Consider the following 12205-nt stretch of genomic DNA (forward strand, 5'->3'; position numbering starts at 1 on the left):
GGGTCATGTAGAAATACAACCTCATCCTCTGTGACCAAAGCATGCAGCAAAAAATAAGTTGCATGGTAGTTCTTCTTCACTATATACTTGGAAAAGGGAAGTCAGCTGTTGGCGTTAATTTTACGAACAATATTCTGCATCTCTCTGCAGCTCCAGAAGTTTGAGCGCGTGAGATGGCGACCACTGGAGTGAGCAGCGGGGAACCAGAGTCAAGTGAAAAAGAACTGAAAGCACCGGTGGTGATGGCCTGTTAAAACCATGACAAACCAAAGGAATACCAATATTTTTAATTGCTTTGCTCCTTGCTTTGGTTCCCTTATGGTACAGAAAGGAAAGAGTTTTAAGAGCACACATTGAAGGGCGTTTGAGTGGGTAATTCGGGAGAACTCCTGGAGAGCATCTTGAAGGCCTTCTCCAGATGGCACGGGGCATCTCCCAGATGATCCCGAGTGATGGAAGGTGAGATGCTGGCAAGGGGGACGTTGCTCTGCAGCAAGATGAGGGCGGGCACAGTACCTCCTCCAGCTTCGGAAGAGAGTCCCAAATTCTAACGGCCAAAAGGGATTTTGGGAACCTAAACTCTCCGAAACAAGGCAGGATAAAGAATATCACATGGCAATAGCTGCCTGGATGCTTATATAAATCCAAGTGTTTGGATAGGCACCTTAAGGATGCATCGTAAATGTAATATATAAAAAAGAAACTTTTGATAGGGTAATAAAGCTTTTTATTTTGAAACAACATCTTATCACCATGCCCTTTTTAAGCAATAAAACTATCGAGAGCCTTCAGCCAGAACTACCTATACAATAGCTGGGAGTGGAATCGGTTAGCCATTAATGAACTTTCCCGGGCCGTGTTTTACCCCATTATTAATGAAACTCCTCATTAAAAATACACTTTTATCTGTGGTCACTCATGTGTTTTCAGTAAGGCTATAACTCACAGCACTACACCCAGATTTATCCACTGGATAGTAGACCCTTAGCCCAAACATGACCAGGAGAGCTAATGACCAAAAATACTGCACTGGAACTTCCCAACACAGGGCTAAATATAAATCAGAGCCATTGAAAAAAGATACACTGACTTCATCGACAACTTCTAATTTGGGGACCATAAAGAAAAAGAAAACGGAATTTTGAAGATCAGACATACCCAGCTCCAAAGCACAGAGTTTCCAAGACAACAGTGCTTCCCAGTCCAGTTCCCATCAATGCTTTTGCCTAGGAAAAGTTTCCCCCATGGGGTCTCTTCCCCTAAAAAAACCTTCTTAAAGACTCACTGCTTCAACACAAGGGGCCCCCCCAAGGCAGTCTGGCTCCTATTAACCTTTCAGCATTATTTTCAAAGCCACTGGCACATGGGGAGGGAGCAGAGGAAGTTACACCCATTCGATTACTCCGTCCATCTGACAACACGTTATTCACTGAAAGTCGCGGGACAGACATAAACAAGACCAGTCCTTCCTTTTTCCTGTGCAGTGCCGCTCACTTTCCACTCCCATCAAGAAAACATTTAAAAATTTGCAGAAAAACAGGTTAACATCCAGCTTTGGGAGCTGCCACAGGAATTCACAGGAGGATGTTAGGCTTTAAATTGACTCCACGATGAGCTAGACCTTTACCTCCTGGTACCTCTCAGACATAAGAATACACCTTTCAGCTTCCCAGTACTCTAGATTATAGGTTTTCCTACTTGTATCTTTTACCAGTGGCATCTGTGAACACCAGCAAGGAGCAAGTCTCGCTGCCCCTTTTTGCACAAAACGATGGCAGGAGCCGCGCTTGTGGAAGGCTGGAAGCATTTGGCTCTCGGCATACCAGGGGGTTACTATCCCGTGGATGCTATCAAAGCCAAAACATGGCTAACGGCTGCCATTAGATCTTGTTCTGCAATACCTGGAGCAGAGTAAAGGCAAAGCTTTGCACTTAATGGCTTTTTCCAGAGCACTGCACTTCGTTTGTGTCAGATTTAGAAGGGAAATGTCACTGATTATTCAGTCACTAATGACCTGCCCGCCGAAGCCAAGAGCTGTACTTTTCATTAGACTGCAATGGTGATGTGCAGTCAACCATTTGCTGCTTTTCTGGCTAATGGTTGGAAGTGAAATTGTATTTGTTTCCAGTGCTCTTGTCCTATGATGTCTTTGTAGGCTTTCCATTCTTTAATTAAAATTTCATGAAATTTAAAAGCTGATCGATCGTGACCAGTTCCGGTGACAGCTTTAACAGTTCAAGACAAAGCCTAAGATGGGTGTACAGTTTCCCATGAATTTCCAGTAATGCCATTTTGCACTCGTCGGTCTGCAATGACACATGGGTGAAGATCTGCCTTCCTCGCAAAAACCCTCAGCCGCTCAGCCAGGGAGGGCTCTGAAAAGCCACGAAGGGCAGCAGAGGATAAGGGGGGGGAAATTGGCTCCCATCTCTACAAGCGAGGTTGGACACAAAAGTGATTTGCTGCCAATTAGGCTGAACAAATTTTTCAGCTAGTGTCAGTTCATCACAGACCCTTTACATACCTTTCAAAGCAGCAGCACTCCATATCTACATATTTACTGTATTCCCTCCCAGCACAAGACAGCAGAGCTCTTAAAATATCCCCAGACTCAAGCATTGCAGGACAAAAACTCCTAGCTATAACTAGATTAAAAAAAAAGACTCAGCTTACTTTTTCTTGAGAGATAACACATTGCTTCGGGCTTAAAATACACTGGTTTAATAAAGAAAGAAAGTCGGTGTTAGGTGATGGTCTGCAGGACAGAGCTGGGAGACCAAAAACCTCTCAAACTTGCAGTACTTGCAGCACACATTATGCATGCCCAGTGCCCTGCAAATAACCCATTTCTCACCTTGCCATGCCTAATATTTGCACTCAACGGTCTTTCGCAAGCCGTCTTTAGGAACAGGCTGGCTGTAAGGCTCCAAGCGTACATTGAGCAGCTTCGTACAAGCCGGCTCTCTGCAGGCCAGCGAAGGCAGCACTGGGCACAGCTGAGCGCCGGCCGCCATCTGTCCACCCCGGTGCTCGCCGGCACCGCCGGAGCAGATTTGGGGGATGTATCCCTGGAGGGGGGAGCAGCCTGCGGCGGAGGGACAGCAGCGGTAGGAAGCGTCCGGCTGAGCATCGCTCGCTGACCAACGGCTCCCCGCTCTGCTCCCCGCTCTGCTCCCTCCTCTTGCCCCATCTACGCCCGGCTGCAGCTGCCAGGCTTCATTTTTTTAGCTGGGGGCCTCCAGCTGAGAACCCTGTGCTGGGTTTGCTGAGCAACGATGCGAATCGCTGATGAAGCAGCAGGCAGGGACGGCTTGAACGGGCTCCCTTCTTGGCAGCCAGGATGCAGCGGCGTGCAGTGGATGGGCACACGCTGGCGGGGCTCACGGGCTGCTCCCCAGGAGCCTTACGTGGGCTCTGCAGAGCTGATCTCCTGCAGCCTTCCCAAAGGCTTTCGGCCATCCAAGACAGCATCTGGTTAATAAAAAGTATCTCTCCGTGATGGAGAATTCTGTGGGTTTGTTCTTATTTAAGTGACTATTAAGTGCAAACCATGTTTGCTAGCAGAGGTGAGGGCTGGGACATCTGCTTCCACTCTGCTTATCCATTTTCAGGTTTTGAGTGAAAGCAAAATACCTAATCTGATCCTAAACCAGCAGATGGGCACAAAATCAGACCAGTGCCGATAAAACCCCCACCTTGAAATCTCACACAGTCATCCATATATATATCTATCTATATATACAGTCAGGAATGTTATAATTCTGTATTCTGCATTAGTCTTTCAAATCACACTCCAACTTCCCAGGGAGCCTGCGGTGCATTTTAAACATGTCCGTATTTCAGGACCAATTACTTCTGGTTTTGTTTCTCTGCAGATAACCTCTCCCAGCAGAGCGGACCCATGGCCAAGGCCAGAGATTTCCCTCCAATTCAATCTTTTCAAAAGCAAATGCAAAGTCTTTGCTAGCTGGATTTGCTTCTCATTAGGAAGACTTTCAAGAGACTTTGTTTAAAAACTAAAAACAACCCCCAAACCTCTAAACCGTTTATCTTCATAAAATCTTGGCTTCAAGAGCACAAATGCACCTTTTGACTGGTTTGCTGCAAGAGTTCCCAGGGCCAAAAGAGCCGAAAAAAAGTGCAGTCCCCAGTTCACAACACAAACCGAGTTAGAGCAGAAAACTAAACTGCCTACAGAAAATCACTCTGCAATGACTATTCTCCTTCGTTTTATTTAAAGCACCCCTTTAATTAATAACCGTTCCCCCCCTAGGACTTGCAAGGGCCTGGGGGGACTTCAGAGCACACAAACAACCCCTTCCCCATGCTACAGCATCTATGTTATCCAAAAATGCAACCGGTGAAGCACGGGGAACCAAGCTGGCGAGCCATCCCACCCCAGCTCGCCACCGTGCCCGTCCCAGCCCGGCGCCTGCGCTGCCCACGCCTGGCTTCGTCCCCAGCCGTTTACAGGTGCTCTTGGAGTTAGATGATGATTAGGGATTGGTTTTTTTTTTTACGTTTTGATGTTTAATGATTTATATAATGATGGCACCACTCCACACATTATACTCTAGATTGCCCTGATTGAATCGCAACATTCATTAGGTATTTTGCTAACAGAATTTCACCAGACCATTAAAATGGATGTAAGGAGTTACTGCACCATATCGGTGAATTAAATTCTGCTCCTGAGATGCAAAAAAGGTTAGTCCTGCTTTACACGGAAATCTGATGGCTAGCGTAGCACACAGATGTTAGACACTTTGCACACAGATACACAGGGATCGGCAGTAACTCTACAATAAACATTTTATACCATTAACAGCAAAATATCGCCCTTTCCTTATTTGGCTGTAGAAAGAAGAGACCAGCTTTAGAAACTCACCATAAACAAAACCCCAAAGCATCCCCCAAAAAGCCACAGGGAAGCGACTCTGCTGGGGTACATGGAGCTACAGGTAAATTGTGACAATAAAAATATTGTCTTAAGTAGCAGAAAGAAAAAGAGAGGATAGTTCAGCATCCAAAATACCTCCCAAAAGTCACTGCCCTTGCCAGGCAGGACGAAGATTCAGCAGGTCTTTTCCTTCAAATCTGAAGAAACACTAACCGTGCTCCTGTAAGATGAGCAAGATGAGAGATACATCGCCTCCCCTTCCACGAGCCAGCGGACCACTGTTCCCAGTCCTAGACTCGTCTTTTAAAATCATAAATATTCTGGCAGCTTAGGATCTACGCAGCCACCGAGAACTTGGTTTACCTTAAGGAATTGAGCACCAAGACATGCCGAGCAACAAATCAAACACAGTCAAGGCCAGATTTCAGGGACTGGACATTATCTGGCAGGGTGGACCTCCCAAAAGGCTCCAGCAGTTGCAAGTACCCTGCTGGGGGCTGATTTGTCCCCACAGAAAGAAAGACAGAGCATTTCAGCAGTGCCATCACCACACAGCAAACAGTAATTCAGTAAACATTATGCGACATTTACAGCTCCACTGTGTCCCAAACCACCTGGACACTGAGTCAAACCAGACATTTTCTAGCCACTGCTTATAAAAATACACCTCAAGTTTCTTTATTATAAGTTTCTTTAAACTTTTTTTTTTAAAGAAAAAAGGTTTTAAAGGAAAAAAGTTTTTAAAGAAACTTTTTCAAGTTTCTTTATTATACTATGTTATAATTTGTGGTTAACACCACGACAGAAAGTAACATGGAAAGCAGAGTCTTTAGTACCACTAGAAAGCTCATTATTATTGGTAAAATAGCTGTAGGTGCGGAGAGCGGCAGGCAGGGCAGGGAACAGGGAAGGAAGGAGGCGGCGCGTGGGTTTCCCAGCTCAAAGCAAAGGGGCTGTGTTACAATGGTGCTGGCACTGATGGGACAAGCCCCCAGGTCACCGTAACAGCCACAGCTGGCCAAAGCAGCCATGAAAAATAGCGGCTATGGTTTAGTTCCTTACATTCATCCTGTGCCCTTTATTTACACTTTGTTTCAGTTCAGTCACTACCTATGGTGTGTGTTATCCTGAATCGGGGCCAAATAATGTATTTCGATGCCACCACCACCCCAACGCACATCTTGGTGCCATCGCTACGCCCCGGCTTAGAGCCTGTGCTCAAGCATCGTCCTGAGCGCCGGCAACACCATTCTGCAGCATCAGGGTCTATGGCATGTTACAAAAACCAGTACCCAACCTCCATACCCAGTAAAAGGCGCTGGCTGCCCAGGTGGGCAATGGCAGCAGGAGCAATCCTTCGCAGCCAGCGCCTACCCAGCCGCTCAGCCCAGCGCCACGGAGGCTCTCGCGCTGCCCCCAGGTCGGCTGCTGGGTCTGAGCATCCCACTACACCACCGTCATGCTGAGCTAACACATCAGCCAGCGCAAGAGGCTTATTAAAATCCAGCCTGCCTGAAAAAATGATCCTAAAATAAAGAAAGTGCTTCCACCGGCTGCAATCTGGTGTGTGTGTGTGTTGGTTTTTTTTTTTTTAATATAGCCATTTAATAAGAGCCTGTGGTATATTTAACAACATTTCAACCTTCAACAGCTCCATGTAATGAGACAGAAATGCAATGCATCTCTCCACTGACGGTCTCTACCCAGGGAACACAGGCACTCTTAAGTCACCATTTCTTCTTTTTGCAGCAGTAGGTTTTGATCATATTCCTGTTGCATGTCTCCTCGCTGGAGTTTAATGCTGTCTCAGCGCATACGTCCTCAGAAGGAGGGAGGAAAATACATATCCCCTGCACCTTATTATTCCAAAGTAAGAGCAACTGTTTGCATTTGAGATCCAGTTCAGACAACATTCACACAGACCCTTCCAAAAATAAGCTTTTTTTTCCTTGCTTTTAAAGTCCTAAGTAGTAAGTTTTCAGGGATGGGGATGAGTAGATTTCCCATTATGGGGATGGTGAACCACACACTGATGGTGAACATTATAATTCCCCTTCCAAGGAGAGCAAGTCGCAGGGGTGCCTGCAAGGGAGCTGCGGGAGGGATGCAGGCTCCAAAGCAAGGATGTAGAAACTCAGAAATTAGGAAAGCAAACAGTGATGCCCATCACTTATGCCTAAAATGTCTTGGATCAGGGCAGAGGAGGCAGCAGAAGCCGTCAGACTGCTCTTGGGTACCTGCAGAGCAGGTTTGGGATCTCTTTCTGCAGCCCAACTCCATGGGTGAATCACACTGAACGATGCAAAGAGCTCTGAGATCACTGCGAATCCCCTGGGTTTTACTGTGCCGCAAACAAAAGCACTGGCGGGCGAGGAAATCCCAGGTAGGTATAAACCACCATCAGCTTCTGCAAAAGGAACTACTGGTTCTGATTTTTCCTGGGGTTTTATCAACCCGTTCAAGGGATTTAATGAGACGGAGAAATGAGATGGCAATTCATTTTGCTGCAAAACAGGTAAGGAGGAGAAGGGAAGAGGGCAAATACTGCCACTGATCTAAAGAGAAGGAAGACGGAATTAAATAGTGAATTTTCATCATAGCAAAAGGTTAACTATCAAGAGGAAGCCATACGGATTGGTATTAAACCCACCGTCTAATAGATTTAGTGAGGATCTGGAGAAGGAGATGAATTTGTGAAGTAGCCAAATACAGAGCTGACACGGAGATAAGTTCATCAAAGCCAGAAAATAAGCAAATGACCAGGAGAAAAGGCAACAGAATGGCAAATTAACGCCGAAGCTGACAGATGCACATTAATCGGGCGGGAATCAAGGTATTTTTCACATGGTTCTTAATTAACAGTATTAACTAGGAAGGAGACCAGAGCACCAGAGTGTCTTGATGCTGCTCTTCAAGCAGCAAAGATCCAGGGAAAAAAAGGGGGATGGAGAGGGAGGCAAACAAGATGTTACTCTGCTTAGTGAATGGGATGGGGAATAATAGTATGAAGATTATAACATTATTAAAATGATGCTGCCTAATCCCAGAATAGTTTTCACCTCATCTGAAAAAGAGTATTATTACAGACTTAAAAGGGGCTTTAGAAGAGAGTGATGAAAATGATCAAAGGAGTGGAAAAAAACCCCTGCTCTGTGAGGAAAGAAAAAAATATATGAGATTATCCATCTTAGGATGGGCATAATAATAGGGATCATGATGAAAAGCATATAAAATAGAGTGATATAATGAAAATATATCACAGACTTCCATTCTCCTTGTCTCAAAATATAGGAGTAACCATTCAATTCAAATATTAATTTGAAACTGATAAAAGGAAATGTCTTGCATAGAAAAAGTATATTATTTCTCTGAATTCACTGCCACGGAAAAACACTGAAACAAGGAATTTAAACAACGCAGAAGAGCTGGAAGGTACTGCAAGCACAGAGGGACTATGAGATGGGGCTGAGACCGAGGTGGGGGTAAACCACCACCTCTCCAGTGGTCCCTGGCCTTGCCTGGGTTGGCAGTCCCTCTTCTCCCTGTTATTTGGGAGAAAGACCCCAAATTTCTGTGTCTCTCCTCACAACTTAATTAGGAACACTGCAGCTTTCTTCTTCAAAGCAAAGCTAATTCATTAGCAATCTAATTATTTACCTGTGTAGCATAAATACAGCTTTCGAAGCATTTTTCTCTCAAATGGAAAGCGAAGGCTTTGTTCTTGGTGGGTTTTTAAATACTCTTTATCTGATTGGGGAATAAAAACATGCTGAAAGTGAACAAAATAAAGCATTACAGAAATCACGGGTCATTAAACCTCAAAATAATTGCAGCTTTACAGGATTTTTAAGGGAGGACATCACACAGGCAAACCTGGGTGAGGGGGGAAGGGGAATGGGAAAGGCTGGGAATTTACAGACGTGGTCAGTCCTGACTGAGCAAACCTGTGTGTGGTTTCAAAGATGCATTTGCCTAATGCCATCATTCCATGGTATGGGCAGGGAAAATGCTCTTGGATGCACCTAAGGGCAGCAGGAACAGACTTGCAGTGGAAAGCTGTTGCTCTCCTGTATTGAAAATGCACTTGCAGGAACCCGCAGCAGCCGCGTCTGTGTATCGTCGAGGTCCAGGCACATCGGTCTCAGCACTGGCTGTGCCATGGGGTGTTTTACTTGTCACTTGTGGCCATCGGCTTCATGCTGGATTGCAAACCATCACACGCAATAAAAATGCAAATTGGATTTGCTTGGCTCTCACCACTTGCAAACCTCCAGTGGATTTCTTTCCTTTTTGCCTTGTTCTCACAACAAGCACCAAAGCTAGTGAGTAAAATCTCATGAACCGAAACAACCCCAAAGAAACAGCTGATGTTTGGAGCACGCAGGACCGCGTTCCCGTGGGTGCTGGCAAGGCCCGACTCTGGAGCTTTAAAGAAGCAGAAAATCCTGAAGCAGAGCAAATGCCTCACAGTCTAACAGGAAACTGTTTTTTATTACAACCTAATTATGTTAATAGTGAAACAGAGACCTTGTTCCACCAAACCCCAAAGCACCCACGCATCCCACTCTGTGCCTAGTGCTAATGGCTCGCAAGGCCATCTGAAAGGAATCCCTCCAAGAAGGGAAGCCCATCTTTGCAAAGGTCACTGTGTTAACCATCACGCCCTTTCTCTAGCAGCAGCCGTCGCTAATTGCCTGTGAAGGAGTCGAAATGAAATTCTTGTTAATCCTCCTCCCAACATTACTAAAATCCAACATCGTCACCACCCCCCCCACAAATGACCATGAGCCACCAGCACTTTGCAGCTGATGGACGAGCTCAGCCCATCTCGGGAGAGATGTGGCAGTGGCGGGTGGAAAAAACAGTTCCACTTTGCAAATTGAAGGATAGCTTATTGATTAGCAGCAATAAGTGCCAGGAGATTGCATTTCCCCACCTCCTTGTACGATCGACCATCGCACTCATCATTCCACTAAAGTTACCACCAGACTCAGAACAGCCGAAATCATGGAACAGGGGGAATTTGTTTAATCAATAACGTATGAAGCTTTTGGCACGGCTGAGTGTATGAAAGAATTTTACAACAGCAGAATAAAGTATTGCTCTGTTATAAATCAGAGAACACATATGGAAAAGTTAGAGCGATGTACTAAGACAGAGGGATATCAAGGAAATCACAGAAGTTCTGGCTGGAGTCCCTGGCTCCGCTGATGTTAATAGCTGAGAACTTCAATGCAAGTCAGGTTTGACTTCTTTTTCCAAAAGAGTAACTAATTTGCAATGCATGCAACTGTATTAGAGTGAAAGGATATTTAGACAGTTCCCTTCGCTCCACTGTCTGTGGAAATTGTACATCTTGTCTACCTACAGATCTGCAGCAGCAAACAGATTACAATTTCCCTATTGTACCAATGCCCCATCGGATGCACGACTGTGCTGGTGGGTAGAGGCAGATTTTTAAATCACCACATACTGATCATGGGATGAGCTGATCTGAATTGTATTTTGTTTTAGTAGTCTTAAATAATTTGCAGAATGCTTAAAATAAAATGCATACAGAACCTTTTAAAAATTACTCAGCATTAATATTTGAAATATTTATCCCCCAGGGTGCAGGCTTGTAACATGAGCACTTAATGGGGTACATGTTCTTCTCTCCAGAGAAAAAACAAGACATTGCCATTAAATAGCACACTTAGACCAACTATAAGTGTTGATGCTATCTGAGGGCTCTTGTTTCATTTCATATGCTAGGATAATTCCTGGGAAGAAAAACACACTGCTAAAAGAGTAGGAAGACCCGCTTCTCCTTTTTCTCACCCAGCAGCCAAGAAAACATGAGAAAGGGTTATCAAATAATGCCGACACCCCCTCCCACAAAACCACACCAGCCACCTTTAGAATGCAAAAAACCCCCTTATTTCTTCCCCGGGCAGAAAACACATCACTGACGTACAAAAAGATGGAGTTCCCGACTTGCCAGCAACAGCAACCTGCAGTAATTTAACTTTTCCCTATTCGAAAACGCAGGGACTAACCCAGAGCTAAGAGGCCCTGGTCCCACATCCGACCGCTGTTCAGCTGCGGAGCTGCCTGCCAGCCCCGCGCCAGCAGCAGCAGCAGCAGCAGCAGCAGCAGCGTTATTCCAGCAGATCGGCTCTGCTGCGAGGCAACACGGCGCTGGCGATGGCACGGCACAAGGTGGGGGTTGCAGGACATTTCAAGGGTAGAAAATAAACAGCTGGGGGAGGAGGAGGATGCTGACTATGCGGGTGTCCTACTGCTAAGACCTTTGGTTGCTTATTAAATGATGCCTGAAAGCTTCTCAACAAGCTGCTGCTCTGAAATGTTACTGGCATCTCCCACTCCCCCGTGCCGAGCTCCGGGCAGGGTGTCGCGAGTGGCTTTCGGCGATCTCAAGCCAGGCAGGCCTAATTTTCAGCCAGACCATCCTGCTGACTGAGCCGGTGCTGCAAAGGAAACACATGGGAACTAGGACGCCCTTTTGGACAACAGCCCAAATGGAGAGCAGTGCAAATGGCTTGTGAAGCCACATCCTTAGAGGTTTTGCTTTCTTGCAACGTCAGGTTTACCTAATGGCTTAAAGACAATGCACTGAGCCTTACATACAGTATGCTGCTTACCACCTCCACAAATAGGTATGCTTCCCGTAGCTTGGGACCGCAAGACCATGGTATTTATGCTTAATTTCACGACTATTCCTAAAGCGCTGTTTAGCCCTGGCAGAGGACACTCCACGCTCCCTCTGAGCAGATGCACCGTTCATGCCTCTCATTTCCTTAGAACATGTCTATTTAAATGCATTTGGGTTTTCAGTATTTCACACACCGTTACCTTTACTGGTGGCATATATAAGGTAATGCTAATTGCTATGTGGGCTGCTGTGGCTCGATTTTCCAGACTTTCCACCCAGAGGGAAGCTATGTTACAGAAAGATTCAATTTGACATGTTTAGGTGCTGCAAGGAGAATGCAAGACGGATGGGCTGCCTGCTGCAAGGAGAAGAGCCCCTGTCTCCTCATGGGAACCCACGAGCTGTGCCCAGCAAACGGTGTCAGAGCCCACGGAGAGATTTTTCCACAACAAAACAGTTGTAACTTGCGTGGCCTAGAAAGCACCAGCGCAGCCGTACGTCCTCGTAGGAGCACGCACAGGATGACATCGAACCGGGCTGTCTGGAGACCAAAGCGCTGCAGCACCCAGCCACGGCTCCCTCGGCAGCACCCCGCCGTCCCCAGCCGCTCCTTGGGATGGAATCAATCGATCGGTTGGTTTTATACCGGG

The 12205-nt window shown here is 46.0% G+C and overlaps 1 protein-coding gene across 1 annotated transcript in view; it reads right to left on the reverse strand.

Moving 5' to 3' along the window:
• The window catches only part of MGAT4B (alpha-1,3-mannosyl-glycoprotein 4-beta-N-acetylglucosaminyltransferase B), a 52565-nt gene that overhangs the window by 16427 nt on the left and 23933 nt on the right, over positions 1-12205 (reverse strand). The window lies entirely within an intron of this gene.

Source organism: Mycteria americana, chromosome 8 (assembly GCF_035582795.1).
Source record: "Mycteria americana isolate JAX WOST 10 ecotype Jacksonville Zoo and Gardens chromosome 8, USCA_MyAme_1.0, whole genome shotgun sequence".
In the NCBI taxonomy this organism is placed as follows: Eukaryota; Metazoa; Chordata; class Aves; order Ciconiiformes; family Ciconiidae; genus Mycteria; species Mycteria americana.